Raw genomic sequence first — 16,854 nt, 5'->3', positions numbered from 1 at the left:
GCAAGAAGCACCGTGTTCAAGTGCATTTCTGCCTCTCACACACCAGGTGGAAGGGCTGAGAAATCCACTATGCCTCTTGTTCTTGCTTTAAAGTGGGAGGTAGTTCTGCAGAGCTCAGCTTACGTCTTAGGGGAAGCTGGGTGCTGATGTCTTAACCTGTCACATGCAGGCTTTCTAGGGCTGGTGAAGGCGCTTGCCGCCAAACCTGAGACCTACAGACACAACTGAAGGAAAGAAAGCGTTTTCATGAATGACCTCTACACGCCACTGTGAACATATGCAATCCTCGACCCTAAGTAAAGCATGCGCTTTTCTTAAAAGTAGGTTTTCTTCACAGGATCCTCTGTATTTATATGAAAGGTCACAGAGGGAACACTGCCTCCCCTGTGTGTGCTCTGGGCAAGGTACCCATGGCCTCCCCAGCCCTGTGACAAATGTAGTTTTCTGAAAAGAACGTATCAGGTGCACAAGAGGGGTGAAGGAGAAGGTGGATGATACTAAGCTGGGCCTGCAGTCTACCAGAGATGTGCTGACCTCCACGTCACCACTGTCAGGATCCAGAGATGTGCTGATCTCCACGCTGTCAGGACCCAGGAGGGAGGCAGTAGAGCTCCAGGACTCCATCTCTTGTCTGCCTTTTTGAGTCTCTCCAAACCAGTTTAAGGTGAAAGACAGGCTAGCAGGCTCTGTGGTGACAGCCCATGCTACATCCAGGGGAGCCACATTTGCCTTTTTGTGCCTCTTTGGCCGTATGAACACTGAAGGGGGTGGGAAAAGGTAACTCCTGGGCCCCAGGACTGTGACATGGAGGGCTTCTCTAGACCTTGTCCCTAGCTCTGCCCTCTGATGGGGGATGTCCTTCTGTATGCTGTGACTCTTTCTCTAATTGGTTGATAAATAAAGCTGTTTTAGCCTATAGCCATGCAGGAAATATAGGCAGGGCTACCAGACTAGGAAAAAGCCTGGCTAACTCAGTTGGCAGAGCATGACTCTTAATCTCAGGGTCATGGGTTCATGCCTGATGTTGGGCACCACATGTAGATGGATGTTTCTGTCCTGCCCGGTCCTATGGCCCTTCAGTCTTTACTTTCTGCCAGGCTATTGGCCAAAACAGCTCTAATCATCAACCAAGAAGAGAAACATGTATTCACAGCATACAGAAGGATATAAAACCTTCCTTTTTATTTAGACAGAAAAGAGATGATGGGGGATGTCCTTTTGTATGCTGTGAATATATGTTTCTCTTATTGGTTTAATTAAATGCTGATTGGCCAGTAGCCAGGCAGGAAGTATAGGTGGGATCACCAGACTAGGAGAATTTTGGGAAAAGAAAGGCAGAGAGTGGGTTGCCAAGGAGATGCCCTGTAGCTACCATGAAGGTAGGACGCTGGGGCATTCTCAGGTAAGCCAAGACTATGTGGAGATGCATAAAGTAATAGAAATGGGTTAATTAAGAGAGATCTAGCCAATAAGAAGCCTGAGCCATTGGCCAAACAGTTATAATTAAGCCTTCATGTGTTTATTTGGGACTAAGGGGCTGTGGGATTGGGCAGGACAGAAACTTCCCTTCACAGCCCTTGATGATCATACAGACACTATTATATATGTTCTCTCACTACATGCCCAGCCTTTGTGTCATTTATGTCTAATTTCCCTTTTAGAACTCAAGACCTGAACTTCTCAGGCATTCTCACGGGGCTAAAAGAGATGTCTACCTGATTATAATGATTTGTCCAAGTTTGTGTTCAGTCTTTAGTGGGAGGAGTTTATCTTCAGCTTATGCAGATAGGCCTGGGTACCCATCCTTCAGCGGTCCATCAGTACCCAAGCACATTTTGTTATTACCATGTGGGGCCCTGGACAGAGAGTTGCAGCAGCTAGAGGAGAGCCAGAAAGGGAGGGGGGCTTTGGTCGTTTGAATGAGAATGGTCTTCATGGGGTCTACTGCAAGAGCAACAAATGCTTTTAGCCTCTGAACCCCCATACTTATTTTTTAATAACAGAACTGGGGCTGTTGAAATGGCTCACACATCTGACACCACCTGAACACAAAGTGGGAACTCAACTTTTTGCCTTTAGTCCCAGGTAAAAGAGGGCGTCCTGAGGGTTCCCAGCAACAGCATGGTGGTTCACAACCATCTCTAACTTCTAGGGAATCCAACTCCCTTCTAGCCTCCACCATAAGCTACACAGACATTCAGGCAAAATACCTATACATACAAATTCTAAAAGACATCCGGGACATCTAGGCAGAAGTGAGACGGGGCACAGCTTGCTCTTCAAATGGAAACGCTAGGCATGTGCAGGACAGCAGCCAGTAGCTTCTGTTTCTCTAAGCAAGGTCATTTTAAGGTTCTTTGTGTACTTTAGGATGTCAGAGCATTTTACAGCCTTCTGAAGACCCCAGGAAATTGGTCAAGGTAGCTTCCAGGGACCTGAGGAGGAGTTGGATTGGATTGTGACCCCCCACCTTTAATGGGTATTTCATCTGCTCTGCTGGCTGTTAACTTCCATCACCTATTGTGACTGGTAGGTGACAGGTGTCAATAGTTGGCAGAGTACTGAGTAGCTGCCTCCTAACAAGACCAAACTTCTGACTGAAAAGACCAGCAACTGGTAAGAAGACTCCACAGAGTAACACCGTAAGTTTCTCTGTCTGTCATGGACCGACACCTCACATTATACTCATTTCATCACTCCAATCAAGCAAACCCATGCCGTCCCACACCCATTAGCAATGGCTTGTACCCTGTGGAAAGTTCATCCAAAAGACCTCATTTTAGTGTGGTCTCATCTTGTCTTTCCCTGTCCCTTGTGAATGATCTGATCAAAGGCTGAGATCAGAAAGCCAGCCCAGTGACCTCAGGGCAGGAGGAGGAGCCATGAGTACAGATACTAAACACATCCTCTTACCCCAAGGATTGGCACAGTCTGCTCCTGTGGCTGCTGCCTGTGCACAGAACAAGCTGCCTCACCAGGGCCTGGTTCTAGAGCATTCTAAGTAGGCTGGTAGGCTGGGACCCCCCTGTGTGGCTTTGACTAGACTGGTGTGATCTGGCTGAGGTTGGTCTGCACCTATTGGCTGAAAGGGAATCTAAAGTATGAGGATGGGCTCAGAATGTGGAGGAATGCAGTAGGGAGGGTGTGTGCCAAGTCTGAAGGGGAGCCTGAGCCTCCAGGGCTTCCTGGATGCACTTCCCACCGTGGCGTGGAAGCAGCACTGCATAGCCAGTTCTCCCAACTGGACAGAGCTAAGGAAGGGATCTCTCTCTCTCTCTCTCACACACACACACACACACACACACAACTCGTGTGCAGTGCCCATGGAGGCTAGAAGATGATGTCAGATCCCCTGGAACAGGAGTTGTGAGTCCCCATGTGGGTGCTGGGAACTGAACCCGGGTCCTCTGTAAGAGCAGCCAGTGCTTGTAATTGCTGAGCCATCATGGATCCAGCTCCGCCCCACACCTGTGTATTTTGTTTATGTGTATGTGTGTCTGTGTGCCTCATGCACTCAGTGCCCTTGGGGCCAGAAGAGGGTGCTGGGCTGAAGTTACAGTTGTAAACTGTCATATGAGTGCTGAAGTCGAACCCAGGTCCTCTGGAAGTGTTCTTAACCACTGAACCATCTCTCCAGCCCCAGACCTGGTATTTTAAGGAGCAGCAAGTCTACTTTATGACTTTGATGGACCTATAGGACCTATTCAAAAATAAATATTTCAATCCCAAATCTCATCTGTACATATTATATTGATGTTATCCTTGCCCTCAAACTGTTAAATTCTTTATATAAGTTTCTACAGGTCCAGAGTAGGCTAATTACCTTGGCATGTGTGTGTGTGTCCTCTCAGTTTCACAAGTGTGTCATAATAATGTGCTGCTGCTACTGTTTTTTTTAAAAGTTTGGTTGGGTCATGGTGGCACATGCCTTTAATACCAGCAGAGGCAGGGATCTCTCAGTTCAAGGCCAGCCTAGTCTACAGAGTGAGTTCTAGAACAGCCAGGGCCACACAAACCCTGTCTTGAAAAAACAAAAGAAGGTGGTTTTGGGGTACTGGGACACTGAGAGATGAAGAGTGTGTACTGCCCTTTCATAGGACCTAACTTGTTGTCAGCTCCCAGTTGCCTGTAATGCACGCATGTGTGCACGCACACTCACAGTCCAACATCTTTTCAAAACTCTTGTGTAGCAAAGCTGTCAAGTTCACCACTCTCTTCTCTCTCCTCTCACAAAAGTTCAAGCCATGTTAGATCAGTTCTTTCTGACACAAAATGAATGTATCTAGTTAAAAATAGGAACTCAGAGTTGGAGAGATGGCTCAGCAGTTAAGAACACTGGCTGCCTCAATAGAGGACTCGGGTTCAATTCCTAGCACCACATGGCAGCTCAAAACTGTAACTCCAGTTCCAGGGGATCTGACACCCCCCTTACACCAGTGCACATAGCATAAAGTTAAATGAATTATTTAAAAAACAGGAACTCTGCCAAAAGACTCTTGCTATAGTATTCAAAACAGTATCCAGTGATGTCAAAAGTAATTTTCACCTATTACTTCACTGAACTGCCATGGATGTCTCCATCTCATCCTGTGCCTCTATGGAGAAGTTTCTGTGCTGCCCACTTTTTTATCTGCTTACACACAGACTCACACACACTCTCTCTTACACTTTAACCACTGCAATTTGCTAAAAGCTCTTGAAGTTCAAGATGCCTGAAGATCCATTGTCTAAATAACCCAATTAAAATTCCCATCCGCCTGAGCAGAAACAGTAAGACTTTCCATTTACAAAAACTCATCCAATCCCATGTAGGGCATGTAGAATCACACAATAGTTCTTCAAAGACTAAACAGTTCAGAAGTCCAATTGAATAAAGACACCAAACAAAAGGAGCACAGTGCTTTGTTGAAGTTTTGACATATAGCTAAAAATCGGTGGTGCCTTCTAAAGTACAGGTGCCCTGCATGTACTGGAACACCTGAAGGTTCAGGGCTAGGATACTGTTTATCCATCACTGTGTAATGACTGCCCAAGTTGTTCAGCGCCTTAAAATCACACACACACACACACACACACACAAACACCCCCTTCTGTGGGCTGGAGACACACACTGTGTAGACTTAGGAGTTGTTAGATCACATTAGCCGTTGTGTCTGGTTTCCTGCAGAGAGATTGTTCTCCAGGATCTCTTTGAGTGACTGAAGAGCCCTGGGCTCTCCTGACTGTGACAGTGCCTTAGAGCTGGGGTGTTGGGAAGACAGCAAGAAAAGGGAAAATGGATGACAGTGAGAGGCAGAGCCTGTGTTGTCACCCTTGTTACATTAAACTTCATATTGGGACTGGAGAGATGGCTCAGAGGTTAGGAGCACTGGCTGCTTTTGTAGAGAATCCAGGTTCAATTCTCAGCACCCACATGGTGGTTCATTCCAGATCCAGGGGTTCTGATGCTCTTTCATGGGTTGTGTGGGTACCTGCACATGTGTCATACACCCACACACACATACATAAAAAAAATAAATCTACCCGAGCTAATGAGAGATCACTGACTCCACTCTGACAATGGGGAACCTGCCTAAAGCTGAACTAGACTCCCTGAGTATAGGTGACAACGGTGCGGCTGGGACAATATATGAGGCCAAGGTCTAACTCTACTGCACAAACTGACTTAGTGGAGCCCGTTTTATATGGAGAGATACCTTGCTCAGCCTAGACACGGGGTGAGGTGTGCCTTGGTTCTGCCTCAGTGAGATGATGAACAGACTTAGTAAGACTTCCTAGGGGAGGCCTCACCCTCTGAGGAGGAGATAGGAGGCTGGGTGAGGGAAGAGAAGGGCAAGTGGGGGGAACCCAGGGTTGGAATGTAAAAATTAAAAATATTTTTAAAATCTAAAAAGTTTGTGTTCATATTACTGCAGAACCAAATAGCTTCAGAATTTTTTTTAATCTGAACTTGCAGTCACATTGACACTATTGCCAGCTATTTCATATTCAAAGGAACAGGTTTCATGAACTGAGTAAATTCTACCTCTAATTATAATGCTTGATGCTGTTTTCAAAGCACAAGTATGAAAGTCATGTCATAAATCTGTCTGAGGAGTCAGTATGCTAACAAAGGCAGCACTTGCCTCTTCCCTCAGGACAATAAGGAATTAGCTTGGTATAGTGATCACACCTGTGGTCCCAATACACAGGAAGGCAAGGCAGGAGGATCATAGGAAGTTCAAGGTTAGTTTGAACTACAGTGACTTCCAGACCAGACTGGACTATATAGAGTGAGATGCTGTCCTAAAACTCAATGGGACCTGGAGAGTCCCAGCATCCACATGACAGCCCACAACCTCTTGTAACTCCAGCTACAGGGATCGGATGCCCTCTTCCGGCCTATATAAGTACTGCATGCATACACATCTACACTATAAAATTTTAGAAAACAGTGATTGCTCTAAGGACCCCATGACTTCCACCATCAATTCTGGAATAATCTCTGCTAGTCCCACAATGCCATTTAAACAAATCACTATACCAGTTTTCAGTTTGACTCAAATGTTTTGTGTAGGTTTTCCTTCTTTGAGGCAGGATCATATGTACCTAAGGCTGGCCCCAAACTATGTAGCTGAGGATGACCATGAGCTTCTGATCCCCTTGACTTCATGTCCTGAGTGCTGGGAGCACCAGCGTGTACCACCATACCCAGTTTATACAGTGCTGGGGGTAGAACCCCCATCCTTGTGCATGCCAGGCAACTTCTCTATCAACTCAGCTCCAGTTCCTAATTTACTTGCTTTTGCACTGTGTTTCTATCAAGACCCATATAAGCCCCACGATGAGACTCAGTGGCATATATAATGCTTTATCTCCAGGTCCGTTTTCTGTGACAACTGTTAAGGTCACACCGGCATGGCATTCATTGGCTGATGCTGGGTGAATCTAGTCTCAAGTTTCCAGGACTTTCAAGACACTCTCATGGCCTAGTTTCTGTCCCCCTCCAGCAGTGTGTTCTAACTCATGGAGTCTTCAAAAAATTGTCAAGTGCCGGCCCATGCCTGGGTTTGGATCTGGATGGTCCCTCAAAAGCACATATGAATGTCAGCATGTTCTTAGGTGGTGGTGAAATCTTCAGTAGGTGAGGCCTGGGTGGAGGGGTGGGGAAGTGGTAAGGTCAGTAGGTCACTGGGGCATGCCCTTGAAGGGGCACTAGAACCTGAGTCCTCTCTCTGCTTCACAGGCATGATCTGAGCAATTTCTCAAAGGGATCGAAAGTAAACTTTTTTCAGACTTCCTCAAATACTTTTTCACAGTGACAGTAAACACCCTGATTCCTCACATCCTCCTAGTCCATGTGTAACAGAAAAGTCAGCATCTTCTTGGGGGTCTCTGCAAAGACACCAAGCTTGATGGGAGTAGATGTCCTTGAGCCACTGGTTCTCATTCAGGCCTGTGCTTTCTGGCTTAAACTGGGACTTTGCACCCCTCCCCCCAAGCTTCAAGGTCCTGCTAAATTTCCCATCCACTCCATCTGGAGCTGCATGGTCCTGGAATGTTTTTGTTTTACTACTGTCAAAATATTGACCCTCTGGAAGCAGCAGACATTGAACTAACCTTTATAGGTTTTTGTTTTTAAATTACTTCAGCTGAAGAAAGCCCCAAAGGAGAGCAATCCCTATGTCTGATGGGCAGTTCTCAAGGATGGGGAGAGGGAGGCTGGACCACCTTTTGAATATACACAAGGGATCTGCACAGAGAGGGGTGTGGCTCGTTGACCCCTCCCATTGAAGTGACGTTGAATGAATAAGACAAGATGTATTCATTATGGGAAGTTTTCTTTCAAAGAAATTAGGGAGCAGTAGACCCAGTGAATAAAGGCAACTGACAGGACACAAGCTTCCCTGCTCCTGATTGCACCAGACTTTGCATTTGACAGTGTATTTGCAGCCCTTAATCCCAGAACTGTGGTGGGCAGAGGCAAGAGGATCTCTGAGTTGACGACAGCATGGTCTATAGAGCGAATTCCAGGAAGGCTCCAAAGCTACACAGAGAAACCCTGTCAGGCCCTCTGTGATAGCATGAATTATCTACTTCATGACAGGATTTAGGAGATAAGCCTCCAGGATTGTGATGGATTATTTAGCCTCTGGGCATGCCTTTGGGGGATTATCTAGGTGAGCGCAAGCATTTCTTATTCTCTGCTTCACTATGAGATGATCAGCTGCTTTGAACTGCAACGTGATTTCACAGCCATTATGGATTGCAATCTGGAACTAAGAACCACAATAAACAGCAACAGGAAAAGGTATTAAGATACCTTCACTCTGATGTACTGTCTCCTAAACTGTGATCCAAAACTTAGTACCTGATCTTGTAAGTTGTTTGTGTCGGGTATTTGGTGACAGCAGTGAGGACAGATAGCCCACACCCATGTCCTCCTTTCTATAATTATCTGTTCAGATCTTAACATGAGCCAGTTGCCATGAAATGCTTAGGAAGGAGACAGTCCCAAGCCCTGGTGGTCTAGTTGGAAGCTGAGAGAGATGAGCCCTTAGCAAACAGTGGATCAGATCAAAGTATGTGTCACAGAATAGTAGTTAGTGCCTCTTGGAAAACCAGAGGCAAGATGGTGAGGGGTACTCGGGACATGTGGACTGTGATCTGGTCTGAGTATTGGCTATCTCAGTTTCCCTTCCTGAGGAACAGTTCACCAGGCAGAGAGATGGTCCAGTATTTTAGGTCTGTTTGGGACAGCGTGAATGCGGTCTAGTTAGGAAACAGATGGGAGCAGCAGAGACCGGAGCAGGTGACGCATGGTTCCAGTAGGGACCGTGTGACTACCACGTCACCAAGATGTTCTTTCTGTGGCCTGGCCCGGCTCCAAAGAACTGACCATATGAAAAAGCAAACCCACAGTGAGATCCCGTTTCCACCCAGCTGGAAGGGCTAAGGACCATCATCAAGAAAACAGCAAATGCTGGGGGGATGAGGGAACAGGGCCCTTTCACACTGCTGGGCGGTCCACTGGGCGGATCTGCTGGGGGAGTCAGCTGGGACTTCCTCGCAAAGAACTAAGAGTAGATTTGGAGTCTGCTGATGGGATAGCTTCAAGTGCTTGAGGCAGGCCACACTGTCCTTTGAGGGACTGACCCATCAGTTGAAGTGGACATAATAAGGAGCCCAAAAGTCTGAGACTTCTGGAGCTGAGTCCACCCCAAGGAGTCCACACTGCCCTTCATCTGTCTCCCTGACAGCAGTCCCTCCAAATGAAGGGTCGGAGCCAGGAGGAGTGGTTCCTACCCAGGCAGTGCTCTCTGAGCTACCCCTCACCCACATCTAGGGCCCTAGCAAAAACTGCGTTTACCTCTCCCATGAATGTGTGACTCTGCAGATCAGCGGTCAGTCCAACCTGAGGCTGGGTACTCTGCTTGGGAAACCTTCCTTACTGTTCTGCATGATGGTAGCTGAGAACAAGACATCCCCTGGAGGAAGAGGGAGTGTGTGTGTGTGTGTGTGTGTGTGTGTGTGTGTGTGTGTGTGTGTGTGTGTGTGTGTGTGTGTGTGTGTTGGATCCACATACTCCATCCTGGCATCTAATTCCACCAATCACCTTAACAGCCCTCCCCCTCCCCCATCCCTGCAAAGGAACCCCCAGGCCTCTGTGGCTGATGAATCATCATTGCTACAACTTCTGGGAACTGCTTTCTGAGGCCCTCCCTCCCCGATTACATCCTCAGCACTACATGGTCCTTAATTACTTTCCCATTGATTTCTCCCCCTGGGAGCCAGTTGCTGCTAAGGTGAAACTCAGGGCTGATAGAAAGTTCAGCGTGTTTCACACGCTCCCCATCCTGGCTAAGGACTCAAATAGATAAGAAAGTCCAGCCTTTGGGGTACTTAAGCTAAGTAATGGAGAAGTCTGGATATCTGATCAAAGTCTCAAAGTGCTGATCACAGTCAAACATTTGGAGATGTTGGCCAGGAAATGTAACTGGAGCTTTCCAGTTGTGAAGAAGGTTAAGGGGCCTCTAAAAAGTCTCAGCCTGGGGCTGGCATGTGCACACCCAAGTCAGAGGCAGGTGGATCTCAGTGAGTTCCAGGCCAGCATGGTCTACACAGCGAGGTCTAGGTCAGGCATGGTTACAGTGAGACCCTGCCAAACAAACCAAGTCTCAAGAGGTCTCACCACTGAGCTAATTCTCCAAGGATGCTGGCTCCACGGTGGGACTCTCCTTTGAGGATGGGACCAACTACTCTGCATACCCTCCCCTCCCAAGTACTGAGGGAACTAGGTAAAAATCATCCTGAAAAGGCCTATTCTGGGCCCTTTCCTAGATGCCTTGGCTTGGAACAGGAGTGCCCAGAGATGCATGTGTTGAAGGCTGAGTTCCCAGCAGGTGGCGCTGTTGAGACGGTTGCGCCTGGAAGGTGTCAACATCTTCAGAGATTAGCTCAATGAGCTCAGAGTTGAATGGGCTATGAGGAGGAAGTATGACATAGGGTCTTTTGAGAGACCCTGTCTCTGCTTTTGCCTCCCGTCTGCCATCAAGATGCTCAGCATCACCACAGGCCCTACGGGTGGAGCCCATGGAACATGGACTAAAACCTCTGAAACCAGGAGCCAAAACACCTTTTGTCACTTATTTTCCTTGGGTGATTTTTTTTTCATGGCCATGAAAGTGGGCTCACAAAATAAGCTAAACCTCGAGCCTCCTGCAGAGGCATGGGATTCCTTGGATGGTGAAGGGAATCTCATGTATTTACTTTATTTAAATAACTTTTTAAAAAAATGTATTTTACATACCAACCGCAGTTTCCCCCTCCTTCCTCTTCTGGGAACCTAATCTTTTTTTTTTTTGGTTTTTCGAGACAGGGTTTCTCTGTGGCTTTGGAGGCTGTCCTGGAACTCGCTCTGTAGACCAGGCTGGCCTCGAACTCACAGAGATCCACCTGTCTCTGCCTCCCAAGTGCTGGGATTAAAGGCGTGAGCCACCAACGCCCGGCGGAACCTCATCTTTTAAACAATGAGTTTATTTTTATTTTTAACTCGGGGGGGGCATACACATGCACAGTGCCCATGCACAAATCTCAGGGTGTGGTCAATCACTTAAAATCTCATTCACCTCCAATCTGAATCATCCCAAACACCTCAGCTGAGGTAACTGAATAGCACCCTGTGATCCACCAAGATTCTATTGCCCTTGACTAAAGGCATTAAATCCTCTCCCCCAATATTAACACCCTTTTTGGAACTTCAAGCCAAACGGCTCCATAATAAAAACGAAAATTACTTTATTGCATTCAGCCCTCAAGTTATTCACTTCCATCCCTCAAAAAATTTTATATGCTTTTAACGTATGGAAAGCAGGCATCAATGGCCCATAATCCCTTAGAATGAGAAATCATATATTTTCTTTCTCATGATAAAAGGGCTTGGCTCTGCCAGGAGAGACGAGAGAGATAGCTACTTTCCTTTTGCCCATTCCAGTGAAGGTCACTTCCCTTCAAGGAGGGGGGAGGTTGGGGGGGAGGGGAGGAAGCCTGGAGACAGGAGTGACCATGATTGTGAGGTTCAGGGATGTGACCATCAATCTGCCAAACCTTGTTTATAGTCTGCCTTTCCCTGGGTTAACAACAAGAACAAGAGCTACAACTATAAAAGGGCCTGGCCAGGGTGATAAATGTCTTGGGAAACAAAGAATCCCGATTCTGGCACAGTGAGGGTGCATCCTGATGGTGTCCTGGGAGGCAGGTGTGAGGAGGAGTTCTGCAGGGTGTGCCGGCTGGTCTTATACCTTGACACAAGCTAGAGTCCTCGGAGAGGAGGAAACCTCAATTGAGACAAAAAAACGCCTCTATAATAGCCCGCTGTAGAGCATTGCCTTAATTAGTGATTGATGGGGGAGGGCCCAGCCCATTGTGGGTGGGGCCATCCCTGGGCTGGTTGGTCCTGGGTTCCATGAGAAAGCAGGCTGAGGAGGCCAGTAAGCAGCACCCTCCATGGCCTCTGCATCAAGGTGCAAGAGCCTCCAGGTTCCAACTCTGTCCGAGTTCCTGTCCTGACTTCCTTCGGTGATGGACTATGATGCGGAAGTGTGAGCCAGACACATTACCTCCCCAAGTTGCTATGGTCCTGGTGTCTCATCACAGCAATAGAGATCCTGACTAAGACACAAGAGTTACTATATAGACTGGCTTTCACTGGCCGAGCAGAGATCCTCAGTTGTAAACCTGGTATGATTAATGAGGCAATCTGGGAGTTCCTTGCTGGGAGATGCTGACTTCAGTGACTATTACCCAAGTTCCTGGGAACCTCCTGAGCCTTGCCCTGCAGTGGGCGGAGTCTAATGTCTTAACAATCACCATTCCAACTTCACTTGGAAAGTGGGGGCTGAGTCACACTGCACACCCTTCACATTTGCCACGTTGACCTTAGTGTTTTCCCTTTCTGGTCCCCAGGTGGGCTGAGGGCTATGCTATAGTCTTCTCCCCAAACCAGCCAGACTGTTTCTTATACAGGGTCTGATTACAGTGAGAGAAGGGACTAGAAACAGTATAAGACAATAGGAATATATTCTCAATTCTGGAGGCTAAGAATAAAAAAAAAACAATATTCAGCCAGCGTTCTTTGGTTTGTAAACACACCCTCAAACCTCCACTTCGATTTTCTCATACATTCGCCCAAGCCCTTCTATTGGAACCACCCTGTTCTTAAGGGGCATCAGCTGGGAGATGGGGGTGGGGATCCATAGTCAAGTATGAACCTGCCTGCATGTCAGCATATCTGTTTCTAAGTTTGCATCCTGGAATTTTAAGTGGATATGGGATTCGGATCACTGTCTAGCTCAATACAGGTAGAGATAAACCACACACCATCAAAGACATGAAAGGTCTCTTGTGTACAATTCCTATGAGGGAAGAAACTTTCAGGCACACCCCCAAGCAGGACTCCCTTTTTGTCATTGGCTAAAAGGGTGCTGCATACCTACTGTGAAACACATGGACTAGTTGAGTCCATAGAGACATGAAGAAGTTGAGTGGGGAGGAAGTACTAGGAGTCAGGGCCAGTGGAGAAGAGTTTCTACTGGGGATAGTGAAAAAGCACTGAAGTCAGTTGTAATGGACTGGGCTGTGGCTCAGTGGGTAGGGTGTTTGCACGAAGCCCTCTGTTCAATACCCAGCAGGGCATAAACTCAGCATGGTAGCCATGCCTGTAATCTTAGCACTGGGGAAGTGAAAACAGCCTTGCAAGTTGAAGCCTTAGCCATATAGCAAATTCAGGGCTAACCTGAACTATATGAGTTTCTGCCTGAACTACATGAGTTTCTGTCTCAGAAAATTAATCTACCATTGTAGATGCATTGCAAGGAATAACTAATAACTGGAAGTGAACAAAACGGGTGCTGTATGGATCCCATCTCAATAAGGCAGTTAAGAATAATCATCATGTCCAAAAGGAGATCTGGAGTGGTAACCAAGCCACCCTCCAATGGAAAGGCTGAGTTGCCTGACAATACATACATGTCATCTGGAGGACCCACATTGAAAATAAGATCTATTGACTTCTCCCCCCCCCACACACACAAAGATAATCAGTGCTGTTTTATTCAGAGCTTGCTTCTGAATAAGGGGTAGAAGGGGTAGACACAGCACTGCCAATTCCAAGGCTCCTCTAGAACCTTCTATGCCTGACATTTCTCAGCATCTAGACTGGTGAAAGAAAGCATGGGCAGATTACCCTGTTGTGAGTGTCCATCAACACAGGCAACGTTTAGGACGTTCTCCTCATCTCCCAGCTCCCTATCCCATCCCCCCCCCATCCCTGGGCTCACCCACCTGGCTTCTCTCTTTCATGGGCATTTCATAGACACGGAACCACCCAATACATTATCACATGAATTTTGTGACTGTTTTCCTTCCTCTTGGCATAACGTTTTTCAGAGTTCTCCCACACTGCGGTTGAAGCGTCATAACCTTTTATGAATGTTGTCAGTTATTTACTTCCAGAGTCTAGTCAAACTGCTTCTTTTACTCACTGTGGCTTTCCACTTCCCAGAGCTGAATTCTATAGAAAACACTCCTGGGATGATCATTTGGAGTCTTTGAGTGACTGATTAAAGACCTGGAAGGATGGTTAATCTCCATCATCAACCGCCTGGGGCCAAACCTCTGGGCATGTCCACAAGGAGACCTCTACATCCAGTTCATCGGAGGGAAGACCCCCCCCTCCCCACTGACCATGTTTAGAACCATCCGGGCTGGGGTGCCAGACTGAATAAAGTGAGCTGAGCACCAGCATCCAACTTCTCTCTCTCTTAACTGTGGACGCCATGTGGTCAGCTGTCTCCAACTCCTACCCCACCACAAACCCCGACACACTCCTCCTTCCTTAATGTGGCTTTTGTCAGGTGTTTTGTCACAGACATGAGAAAAATGGCAGATATAGGTACGTAGTCACAAGTTGACCTGAGCCAGGGTGACTCAAAACTCCATAGTTACATGACCGTGCAGGCCAAAGCCAGGTCCAATCAGCCACCTCCCCACCAAAGCTTTGTGACAGCTGCCCCCAAAGGAGCCATGACTTGCTCCAGTCCTCTGCAAGAGAACAGCAGGGCTTAGAAGAGTGTGGAGGACCATCTGTATTAGCCCCACATTGCAGGGGCCGTATGTCATGGACTGATGTTTGCGGGGCTGTGATTGGGACCAGCTGAGCAGCCCCAGGTCCCATTCCTGAGTGGGGTGAGGGAAGGCATTATAGGAAAAACGAAAGACGGAGACATAAGATCATATCAGGAGGGCAGTCTCAGTTAATACTGAATTGGCCCAGTTTATACATGCATCAATCTTAAGTGACCAACCAAAGGTGGGGACAATGGCAGAAGACTTCTATTATCATGTATAAAGGACAAAAAGCAATTACTTCCCTTAATCCTAAAGAAGCTCCATAGCTGCACAGATCATCTGGCCTTCAGGATGAGTATAAATTCACCTGGGTCCAAGTCTATTGTTATTTAGATAGGAGCCATTCACCACCGAGGCTAGGGCATCCTACAGCCATTAAGCTAATATCTCAAAGACAACAGGAGTGACTTGAGCTCTCTGAACTCGTGGCAGAATGGAATAGATTTCCAATATAAGGTTCTCCCCTGCCTCCCCAGAAGAGCAAGTCTTTTTTCAACATTCCCCCCCAACCCCCATCTCCATCATTGCATGATGACATAAGCTTCTAGCAAAACTGACAGCTCTGACAATGGAAGACTAGAGATTTCCTTACCTGGAACCGTGCACAACCTCAAGTGACTCTTTTTCCAGACTACAGTTACCATCTTCCACTCAAGGGTGTCTAAACAGGAACCAAAGGAAGACGAAGGCCACATCCCTGTGCACCACCTCCTCCCGTTAATCCTCCGGTTCTGAGTAGTAATGAGTTACAAGGTCATTCAAACCAATTTCGCCATAAACCAAGTCTTTTGTTGAAAATAAAACAACAACAAAGCAAAGCAAAGCAAAACAAAATGCCCTTCATTTCTGAAGCTCACCCGTTGGCAATGGCGGGCGCGGGTTGCAATCTGTTTCCCCTTCGGTGGTCTGTTCCTGTGAGACTGTGAAAGTGTTTATCAGATTCGCTTTGTTGGGCGGGGGCGGGGGCGGAGTTGGGGGGAGCGGCAGAGAGGGCCTAACACAAATCACCTGGACGAATCTTTGCTGCTGGGTATAATCACATCAGAGCTACACTTGGGGCGGGTGGAATGTTCCAGACTCCTTCCAGAAGGTCCAGAAAACTTTTGGAAGTCAAAGTCTGTCTGCTGAAGAGTGTTTTGCCCAACAAAGGGCATGTGCGTTGGGGAGAGTAATAATTTTCAGACCCCTGGAGATCCATTTAAAGCCCGGGCACATCATCCTGCTGGGGCTTGCACACAGGACTTGTAACTGATTAGCCTACACAGGCCTTCTAAGGAAGTCTCAGGGGCAAGGCAAAAAGGGCACATGCAAGATGTGTGGGTCAGGAGCTGATAATTCACCCTCACGGTGTCAGCCCCAGCTGCAGAAGATCTTTTGAAGTAGGAGAGAAAGGGTTTGGAGGTGAGTGGGCCAGCCTCCTGCCCCCACAGCCTCTTCTGGGTTGGAAAGTGGAGTATATGTGGTCCAGTTAAGGACTTTGGCCTTATGTAAGAATGCCCCTAAAGGGCTCCTCTTTATTTGTAGGATGGATGAAAATAATTCACCCCCCATACACACCCTTTTTTTTTTATTTTGAGGCTTTCCTCAAACACATTACATAGCAAGGTTGACCTTGAATTCCTGACCCTCCTTGCTCTGGATCTCAGGGCTGGGCTGACAGGTGTGCACACTACACCAGGGAGAAATACCCACTCCTGTGTTTTGTCGGAACACAATACCTGCTTGCTGTAAAACTCAAACAATTCAGAGATACATAAAGGGCAATTCATCCCCACTATAGCAGATCTAGGATGACCGTGTCGGGGTGTGGGGGTAACCATGGGAGATGGGATGGGGGGTTAGGGGTGACTGCCTGGGGTCTTCCTGGTCTGTTTCTATCAGTGACTGGACTGACTGTTGTTTGTGTAGCACTTGTTACGATGTTATTAGCTTACTTACATTAAGCTTCTTTTATCTACTTTATGTGTGAGTGTTGTGCCTTCACCACGTGTTTGTGGTATCCTCAGAGGCTTGAAGAGGGTGTCAGACACCCGTGGGTGGAGAGACTGGGGCTCAGGTCCTCTGCAAGAACAGCAAGTGTTCTTGCCCACTCAGCCATCTCTCCATCAACCTTGCTTTTTAAAAATCCTGCTTATCACCAGGCTTTTCCGGAGAAGGAGAGGGACCAGAGCCAAGATGATGCCTATC

The 16,854-nt window shown here is 47.3% G+C and overlaps 1 long non-coding RNA gene across 1 annotated transcript; it reads right to left on the bottom strand.

Moving 5' to 3' along the window:
* Positions 1–16: 16 nt before the first annotated feature.
* Positions 17–15,592, bottom strand: LOC110342855. Its single transcript, XR_002385026.2, has 3 exons — positions 15,525–15,592; positions 15,260–15,398; positions 17–224 (listed from the first exon to the last, which is right to left on the bottom strand). It is a non-coding gene; the product is annotated as an uncharacterized LOC110342855 (long non-coding RNA).
* Between the last annotated feature and the right edge of the window lie 1,262 nt (positions 15,593–16,854).

This window comes from Mesocricetus auratus, unplaced genomic scaffold (genome assembly GCF_017639785.1).
Source record: "Mesocricetus auratus isolate SY011 unplaced genomic scaffold, BCM_Maur_2.0 Super-Scaffold_100025, whole genome shotgun sequence".
NCBI lineage: Eukaryota > Metazoa > Chordata > Mammalia > Rodentia > Cricetidae > Mesocricetus > Mesocricetus auratus.
This window is presented reverse-complemented; position numbering and strand designations above follow the sequence as displayed.